Raw genomic sequence first — 10467 nt, forward strand, 5'->3', positions numbered from 1 at the left:
GAAAATCCCTCTGCCTCATACTGCTGTCTGCAGCAGTATCAAAGCTGTAATATTATTGCTCTGGAACTGTAAAGGAGAAGAATTCCAAAGGACCACAGGAGCAAGACAGGGCCAGCAGCCTGCTTGGCAGGAGCCCCGGTTTGATCATCATCTATGGGAGGAGTGACGCCCCTCACTCCTGCCTCCTCCTGCCTCCCAGCTAGCCTTGCCCTGTGACAGATGAGCCCAATGACAGCAGGACGCAACAACCTGCAATTGAACATTCCCCTGCGATCTGTCAATGTCCGTGGTGGCGTTTCACTGTCAGGAAAACACACAGGGACACACGTACCTTCACACACAACCTCACATTAAGTCATTGCCCAAGTATTGGAAGAATCATGGCCCGAAACACCTTCTCATACTTGTGAAATTCCTCAGATACCTGTTGCAGGTGTCCTTTGAGGTTTGTGGTGGGGTTTGCGTGTCTTGCTCTCGTTCTACATTTGGAGCTCATTCTTAGAGTTAAAACCAGATGATAATTGCCAGTTACTTCTCTGGTGGGAACAAGTTGCACTGTATTGTCAGCTGGCACCTCCTTCTGTGTATGCTGGATTTCAGATGGTGCTGCAGTTCCCCTCTTTAGCCACAAGGTGTCACCTTGCTCACAAATAGCACATGGCTTCAAGCCTGATAGGGGCTTTATTTTCCGCTTTGGTGGCAGTGCTGTGGCGTATCACGGCAAGATGAAATAGGAAAAATCAAAATAGGACATAAATGTGTTTGCCGCATACAGGGCGTAATGAAGTCCGCCTTGCCAGTACATTAGGAACAAAGGCAGCAGAGAGAAAGGCACTGAAGGACAACTCACAAACAGTTCCAAAATAAAGAGGGAGATAAAGTATGAATGGTGAGTCTCCTCAATGAAAAGCAGTTCACCGGTTGTCAAAGTGGATATTTATTTTCCAAGCAACTGGCTTTTTATGGTCAAGCTCCTCCACATTGGCGAACAGCAGTGCGTTGTAATATGGCATGTAAAGAATGAGATTCAATAGAAGCAGTCCTCCATTTGTCATATTTAGGGGGATAGAATAATGACCATTGGCTGCCTCGTGCTTGAATCCCTCAAGCTGGCTTATTTTTGTGTGCAAAATGGAGGATGAAGACAAATGGACTTCATACATGACTTTGCACACATCCAAGCTATCATATCATGTCATATAACTTAAACCAATAGCTGGTAGCTTATCATTATCCTAAGCCTGAGGCAGCTAAGTCCTTTGCTATGTTTCAGTAAAAATTATAAAACAATTCAGCTGTCTTCACATGGTTGTTGCAAACTGATGATCGCTTGGCTTCTCAGTCATAAAAGCATGGTGCAAAATTAATTGTTTCAATCAATCAATTGGTCAATTTCATAGCCATCAAGCTTTGCCCAAGATCATGTGCATTCTCTCTACCCTTCTCCTTCAGGATGGGCCTGGAGAATGCCACATGATTTATGGGCCTCTGTGTGTGCTGCATACATATACAAATACTATACACACATGCTGACAAGCAAGAGGCAAACGCATACACGTATGCACATAGACATGCACGTTAGTACAGTGTACGCACGCATTCCAAGCGGATGACACACAGCAGGAGGGCGGATCACGTGAGGAAGCAGGATGAGAGCACGGAGGGAACTCTTGGTGTATGCTAAGTATGCCTGCGACACATGCAGCTAAACATAGCACATGAAACACAAGCAGCAGCGACAGTCAGCGCTCAACTAATGTGCGCGCCTCGCATGTGTGCATTAACATACTAACAAACAGACTAATAAGGACACCATCTCAAGTTAGGCAATAATGCACGTCATCTGCATGCATTAAGTGTGCAAACGCATGTGCACAAACACGTGCTCATGCACACGCGCGCACGCTCGTGCATACGTGCACATATATACATACACCAGGAGCCAAGTGCAGAGGCTTGTTGTTAGCGTGTTGTTCCTGTGCTGTGGCTTGTGGGCCTGTCTGCAGGGCTGATCGATGATCTTTTACTGCTTCCCCAGGATTATCGGTCGAGTTCACCGGGAGGGGAAGGCAATTCATCAGAGCACAGCAGAGAGAGGGAGAGAGAGAGAGAGAGAGGAGAGAGGGGACAGAAAGAGAGGGATGGAGGGAGACAGAGAGAGAGAGAGAGAGAGGCGTGGGGGGAGTCAGTATGAAAATGGAAGGAGAGATAGGAGAGGGCAGGTGGGAGGAAAAACAGAGGGAAAGGATAGAGGGAAGGAGATTGAGAGAAAAGGGAGAGCGAGATGGAGACAGAGGGGAGAAGGAGGAGTACAGATGTGCTCGTGATACCGCATCACCTGGAAAATGGAAAAGATAGAAGAGCAGACATAGATGAATATCACAAGATAAAACGATGGAGTGTTAGGGCAACCTCAGATTGAACCCTCCTCATACTGTATATTCAACATCAAACAAATATATGACAGTACACTGTCTGCAGCTACAAGAAGCAATATCACAAGTAGAAATGGTTGGAGGAGTTTTTTTTTTATTGCTGTGTGATGGTGTGTTTTGCAATTAGATTTATTTATTTGACAGCCGAAGAAAACAATTGCTGTCATTTGAAACCACACTCTTACTGATGGCATGGTAGCATCTCCATAATTATTGTTCTCATAAATGTTGGTATTAGCTGTTGAAACCCTTATTACACCACGATCACATATAATATCACACTTTAAATTAAATCTTCAATATATAATATGTCAAACATTATTGCACGAGACACATATCTGCACAAAATCTTGATTAACATGGTCTGCAACAGGGAATAATCTTGCCAGACTGGAACACCTGCAGATAAAAAATGCGTATTGAGCCAAGTGTTAGCTCAGCTCCCAGAGCTTTGGACTGTATGTGCCCACGTTGTAACACATTTTACAGGGCCCATAACACACGTGTTCCAGCTCATTCAGTTCACAGAATGGAGAGGGAGGAAAAATGGAGAGGTGATTCAGCATCACCAGTTAAACCTACAGCGCGAGACAGATGATGAGAGGGACAGAGACACACAGATGAAGTCTGAAACTATCTTTCACTTTTCACAGGGGAGTGTGCACGGCATTGGGTGGCAACACAGATCTGCCGGGGAGTCCTCTTGTCCATGGAAGTAAATTATCACTAATCTCATTACTGGCCAATGATAGTGACGAGAAACATTGATCAAACGGCACGGAGAGCACTGTTTATTCATCTATAAACCTGCTGTGTAAGAGGATAATTTTTAATATCTTTGTGTCTGACTTTAAACATATTCTTCCCTGTGTGTTGTTTGTGCTTGCAAATGACTTTCCATCCCAATTTTTCGCCTTCTCCCCGCATCTCTATCTCACTCCTCACTGATAGACAACCATTTCTTTCTCTCTCCCTCTCTCCATTGATGGATGGACAGATCATGTATATCCAATCTAGCAGTGCTCCTGATGCGGTTAGGGGCTGTGACAAGTCTCCGGGCGGGGGAACCGAGCGGAGCGGAGCGAAGGAACGGGGTGACGAAGAGGACACGACATCTGGAGAACACGCAGAAAAAAAAACATAAAGAATGCAGCAGAGAGAGAGAGAGAGAGAGGCTGCGTGAAGTGTCTGCATAGCGCCCTGAGCGTGAGTCTGTATGTGTGCGTCTGTGTGTGTGTGCAGAAAGCAAACACCCTCTGCTCTGCACTCTCGGCTACTGTGTTGGTCTCTGGTTGACAGTCCTAACTGACTGGTTCCTGCACTCCACACCAGCCAATGATGACAAAGATGGACTGAAATGGACAAAGATGGACTGAAATTATATAGTTACGTCTGATAGCGCTGACATATTGCGTGTATCAGATGGAAAGGCAGAGTTTTCGAGGCTCTCTTCCATACTGTATGGACCACAGAGTGTTGCGGATGGAGATTGATTGTATGGTTGCCTGTTGACATTCACTCATACCCATGAGTTTTGGGGTGCAGTTGCAAACATTAGCCACTAGGGGGTAATGTTAGCCTCACAGTATTCAAAGGAGCCACTGTAGAAGGGGTGGTGGGTGATTTCCTGGTTCATATTGGCAGCAGGGTTGATGATAATGTATTATCACAGGTTGTAACATTGCAGGTGGTGGTGTGTGTCTGAAGGGGGAGTGGGGGTCATCTCCTCTGCCTCATTCCTCCTGGCTCTACACTCCCTATGGATCATTTTCTTTTCTTGATTACTCCTGTAAAGACTTCACCAAACCAGCTGTTTAAGTCCATGCACGCTGAAATGGAATAATATTTGAAAATCACTCTACCGCACACATGTGCAGGTAAACTCGACTAAATTAAAGCCACATTTTATTGTTCAGTGGAAAAATGCAGACAGATGTCAAATCTTTGCTTTGGGAAATTGCGACTGACAAATGCTGATGAACAACTGCATACTTTTACAGGCCCCTAGGTATGAAAGCACACAAATCTCAAAGGTGAGGAAGTTGTGTTCTGAGCTAACCTAAGACCGTCTGACCTCTCAGAGGCAGAGAGGTCAGGGGCCAACTCACTTGACCCCCCCTTCTTCGACCATATCTACCCCTTTGACTACACACTAAACACACAGATAACTCCCTTCACAAATACCTTTACTCTCCCCAGATGGTACACAGTCAAGGAGAGAAACACTTTCTCTTGTGGCCCCAACGCACATGCACAGAATCAATAAACAAAAAAGTGGAAGTAATTGAGAATCCATCTTCACCCCCCTGCCTCAAACTACCTGTCTCCTTCCTTTGTCCCCTGCCCCTTACACCCCCTCAGCTCAGCACGCACCCGTACGCACAAATAGGAAAACGCACAATACAAAAATTACGGAACACCAAGAAAAAAAAAAAGTCAACCCAATCTGCATTCCACCTCCATTTTAAAGACACAGCGAAAACCAGCAGCCATTTTCTAAAATGCGGAATGGCCACCCACACCCCCACCTCTTGATAGTAATCAAATTTGGTCTCATCTTTTCATTTTCTCATCTCTCCTCCCCATCTGTGTGGTGTAACTCCTCTCTTTCTCATTCTCTCCCTCATCATCCCTCACTGTCACTCGGCAGCTCTGAGCCATTGACCTCTGACCCCCAGGCAGGTTCACCAGCGGGTCAGGAGCCTGGCGGGGGGAGACGGGGAGAGAGGAGGGGTGGAAGGTCTGTTATTGGGGGATGCCAGCTTCCTCCTTTGGCCATGGATACAGCCTTCACCGCTGCTGCCATAGCAACTGGACGAGACGGCAGAGAGAGCAGACTGCGGAGAGCTGCTGGGATGGAGCTCTCTCTTCTGTGATCTGGCTGTAACCTCCACGGGCACTCGCACATGTTCACGCATACACACACATGCACGCAGTCACACTGACATGCACACATAATGACAAACTGGCACCCAGACACAATCCCATACGTGCTTGCAAAATCTAATCAAATTTCTTATTTGGACTGCCAGGCTGTGCTGGAAAAGACTTTTTCAAGTTACAAGATTGATGGGCATTCCATGTTGGCTGCAATTAATTGCTGCATAATTAGACTTACAAGTTATTTATTGAAGCAATTTGGAGAATACAAGAGCCGGGGGATATATTAAAAACATTTGATCACGAGCCGCATAAACTTTAAAGATGTCCTCTTACAAGCATTATTTGGACAGAAATTAGCAATACGACCCCTTCCCCCCAAAATGTTCCCCATGTTAATAAAATAATAAATGATAATAAATCTGAACTAAAGTGAGTGATATGCTGCACGTCGTGTGAGGTCAAGTAAAGGTGAGCAATGCAGATAATAAAAATAATATGATGGAGGGAGAGATAGTGGTTTGCTCACATTTTTGGTGCATGCAGGTGTTTGAAGCTCTGAACCAGCATGCTTATCTTGTAGAGCCTCAGGGTTTAGGGCTCAGTCCAGGTGGCGTCCCACTACAAACAGAGGTGATAGGGAACTCTGTTGCTGCTTGTTATTAATTACTTCTCATATGACACTATTACTGTTTTTTGGTCACCCTTTTTCCTGTTTTTGTTTCTAAGTTGTTGTTTTTTTCTCTTTTCTTTGAATCCCTTTGTCGTTTCATGCATGTTACTCTTTTTGATTTTATTAGTTGAATTCCTTTAAACAATTATTTCCTCTTTGTTTCCAGAGTTTCACCCTCAGCGCTCTCTTCCGTCTCTTCCTCCCTCTTTCTCGTCTTGCCTCACTCTGTCTTTCCTTGCTCAAACAAATATGATAAATGAGGCTATTGGTGTCTCAAGAATGAGCTGTGATCAGAGAGCCTTTGATGTTTGACAGCTTTAATGATGTATCTTGATGAATCGATGTACAGTAATTTTCACTTCATGTGACACACTGTTTTGCTCTTGAGCACATTCTTTTTCAGTGCTATGAATGGCACTGCTATTGAGGTGTGTGTATGTGTTTTGCCCATTTTTCTTGACTTTCACTTGTACGCCTCGCATGTTTTGTGACAGTGTCAGTGCACTTAAGCCAGGGTGCTTATCTCAAGTGTTTCAAGAGGCTCTTATCAGTTCTCTTTGCTATAACGGGATGAACTACTTTTAGTGGCGCATACACACTAGCTGACACGCAGGCTGGCTGTGGACACACACATTTGCTCACCCACATAGCCAAATCTGCATGCAAATCAATGTAGCCTATGTGGATGTGTGCATGCTCTCTTTCTCTCTCACACAACACAAACATACATGCATCCACCTGAAATCTACATACACCTGAAGAGGCGTGAGACAGAAATAGAGAGAAATATTCAAAAAAAGTATATACAAAAATTAATTTGTATTGTTTGATAATGCAACACATTACAAAAAATTAAATAATTTAAATAATTTCCAACTGTATAATGCATCCTTACTCCTGCAGAGATGATCTTGTATCATTAATTGGTTTAGGTGTGTGGTTCAGCCGTGGTCTGGCTTGTTAAATATTCTTGGATTTGGCCCAGTGGCTTTATTCCAAACACAATGTGAGTCAGGCAACTTAGGCTTTCTTTTGCTCTGTGTGCTGTTCCCTGGCTTCACCAATAGGTGGAGCTATGTACATAAAACAGAGGATGAGGTTGCTATGGTCAAATGCCCTCAAGCAGCAGGAAGAGCTAATCAAATTGCCAGTGTGTCTGTGTCAATTACAGAAGGGTCAACTTCATAAGAGGAATAGGCCCAAATCATATTTGCACCTGTATTCTCCCAGCAGTTCCTGAACCAGAAGCAGAATACAGAGAGACCAGAGAAGCCTCTTAGTATGGCAGTCAGATATTCAGGCTGATAATGATATGGAAATGATGGTTTTCATAAGCACACATTCTTATGAGATATTAGCCCTTTTTTAAATTCCATAGATAAAGGCTCAGTGCGGTTGCCTTGAGGGATGAGCTTTGCTATTTGTAGATCTTGGTGAGATGAATAGCGGAGTGGGGCTGATACTCTTACAGTGCCGAGCCACTATCTTATCACTTCCTTTTATCGGACTGATAAAGTAAATGACTTTGCTATAGGTGTGCAACTCTTCAAATTCATTATGAGCCTGCACAGCTTGGTGACTATCGACATGGCTGAAAGTGTGTGATGAATGTGGGCCTGTCTGCCCTAATGTGTGTGTAGTCCATGATCGTGACACACTCCAATGGGAAACTGATAGGAGATGAAGATGTTTTGGGAGGTGTGAGGTGAAATAAAGTCTGGTGGCTGGATGAGGCTTGAACCTCCTTGAAATGAATGGAAATGCAAATTCTAAAAGCTTGGTTAGGTTAATATAACGTTCGGGGAAGCTGGGATCTTAGACCAGTCATTTACATGTTTTTAATCAAGGAACTTGGAGGGAAATGTGCATAAATGAGCAACAGTACTTATTTGTGCAGCATCTCATGAGGGAGAGCATCACTTGTAGTTTAAAACTAGAGGAAGAAAAGATTGCTTGCAGGGTTTCTAATTCTGCGCTGACTGTTAGCAGTCCCCCATGAGGGTGTTTTACCCATGCCAAGGGAGTGGGAACTGTGGTCACTGTTTGGCACAAAAATGCACACATAAAACAATGATGCCCCCCCCTTCTTCAAGAGCATACACACTCACCTCAGCGTTGTGTTCAAAGGTAGTTAGATCAGCAAAACAAATGAGTCAATGAAGGAGGTTTGGAATTGTCCCAGGAGGAGCATCCATCTTCGTGGTGAGTGGCAGCTCTGTCAATGAGCGCCAAGGCAGTAATGCACTGGTATTTGGAGGGCAGGTTGTGTGTGTGCATTGTCCAGCATCCAGACATTTGGCTCTCTCCGAACCAAGGGATGCTGTTATGGAGGATGCTGTTAAGTGTAGCTGAATGGGGCTGTGTTGCACCTCTATCAGATCTCTGTCTCCTGTATTAACATTATATGGAGCCTGGTCACACCCCTCTTTCCTGCCCCTCCACTTTGCCTGATCTGCATCTGGTGGAGAAGGTATCTCTATCTCTGTCTTCACTCTCCTCATAATGGTCCATAATCCCTACCGAGCCGACCTGGCGGTATTGCAGAATTTACAGTAATAATGAGGACTAATAGAGGCAATATCCATCCATTTGACCACTAAATCAGAAATGTTGCTGAAGCAGGTGATGAATGTAGTGTTCCCCCCCAATTTTCTGAATCATAAATGATGGAATAAGTCTCTTAGATCCAGATTAAGCTCCACCGTGAGCTCAAAATTCATGTCCATGTGGAATCCCTTTTGAAATACAGTCTTGAGTCATTCAGTTTGCCTCACAGTTTTGGCATTTTGCTGATGCTGTTAAGTAGTACAACTTAGTATTAAGAGCAGAATAAGCTAATATCCTGAAGACAGTAAAGCAAGAATAATGATAATAAAAATGTGATTCTTTTAAAGTTATACTGGAAATTTTTCTTTTCAATGACAGGGCAGGGCACACAAGTCACATTGTAGGATCCCTGGAGATGGCAGGCATTCAGTGCCCTGCTCAAGGACAATCCAGTGGTACCAATGCTTATTGACACGAAGCTTGAATCCATGCACTCTCCCGTGTGCTCCAGTGATGGAAAATAACTCAAATACTCTCCTCAAGGGCTGCAACAAATTAATTATTTTCATTATTGATGAATCTGCTGATTGTTTTTTCGATTTATCAGCTAATCCGTCAGACTATAAAATGTCATAAAATCATGAAAAATGTTCATCACAATTTCTTAAAGCCCAAGGTGACATCTTCACATTGCTTGATTGGTTGGACCAATAGTCTAAAACCATTAAAGACATTAAAGGTGTGTAAGATTAAGGGGGATTTATTTTTACAGAAATATAATATGTACAAATATAATATAAATGTAAAAAATAACGTTTTAATTTGTGTATAAATACCTGAAAATCAGAATCATTGTGTTATCTTTACCTCAGAATGAAACTTTTATATCTGCAGAGGGAGCAGGTCCTCTTCCACGTCCACCATGTTGAACTGTCATCTTTCTACAGTAGCCCAGAGTGGACAAATTAAACATTGGCTCTAGACAGGGCCTTTTGCTTTGCTTGCGTGTTTAACAGCTACCATAGATTCTCCTACACACTTGGAAGGGAGGATGAGGTGAGTGATATTCAGTTGCAATCTACAACTTCACTATTAGACACCAATAAAAGTTACACATACACAGGACCAGAGATGCCACAATAAACCAGTAATAAAATATAATGATGATATGTAAAATGTTAATATTATCAATATGCATATGGTAATATTGTGTAAATAATCAGGTGCCTCTTAAATCATTTATGTTTCTGTCCATGCTCACTTCAACATAGTAGTTGGCATTTTTCAAATTGCATAATTATTTTAAATTTCATATCAATCTTACTAATATTGTTATTGTGAATTCTTTTGGCCATGATAATAGTGTAGTGAAAATTGGATATTGTGACAGCTCTACACTGCACTCTTTAAATTTGCAATGAAATAAAACAGACAAAAGCAAAACATGCTCATAATTGATTATTGTGCAGGTGTCTAAATGCCTAAAAAAAAGAAAGAATTAATAGATTATTTTCAAAAAAAATCTGTTGATTCACTTATCATTTCAGCTCTACCATTCTTGTACAAATTTGATGTCTCTGTACTGTTATATAAAACTAATAAAATGTTAGCTCCACCTCAAGCTACAGTATCTAAATTCTGCTTACATGTTGATGCATCATGAATAATAATCAAATAATAGAATATATACAAATAAAAAATACATATAACATACAAGTATAATATGTATATATAACATTTTTATATAATACTTGTCTAATTCTGTTGAATTTTGAATACAGGACATTTGTTTTTATATTGATATATTTGTACATGTACATATTTAAAGGATCTTGATCTCTTGCCATTATGTCTCCTTGCTGCCCAAGACAAGCGCCAAGTCCTGATTCAGACGAAACCTGTACTTGGAAAAACATCCTGTAATGGATGTAT

At 42.5% G+C, this 10467-nt stretch overlaps 1 long non-coding RNA gene across 1 annotated transcript; it reads left to right on the forward strand.

Annotated features, from left to right (window-relative positions):
* The first annotated feature begins 1135 nt into the window (after positions 1 to 1135).
* LOC113747753 (uncharacterized) lies at positions 1136 to 5927 on the forward strand. Its single transcript, XR_003463867.1, has 4 exons — positions 1136 to 1684; positions 3089 to 3249; positions 3433 to 3641; positions 5086 to 5927. It is a non-coding gene; the product is annotated as an uncharacterized LOC113747753 (long non-coding RNA).
* Positions 5928 to 10467: the final 4540 nt, after the last annotated feature.

Source organism: Larimichthys crocea, chromosome XV (genome assembly GCF_000972845.2).
Source record: "Larimichthys crocea isolate SSNF chromosome XV, L_crocea_2.0, whole genome shotgun sequence".
Taxonomy (NCBI): domain Eukaryota; kingdom Metazoa; phylum Chordata; class Actinopteri; family Sciaenidae; genus Larimichthys; species Larimichthys crocea.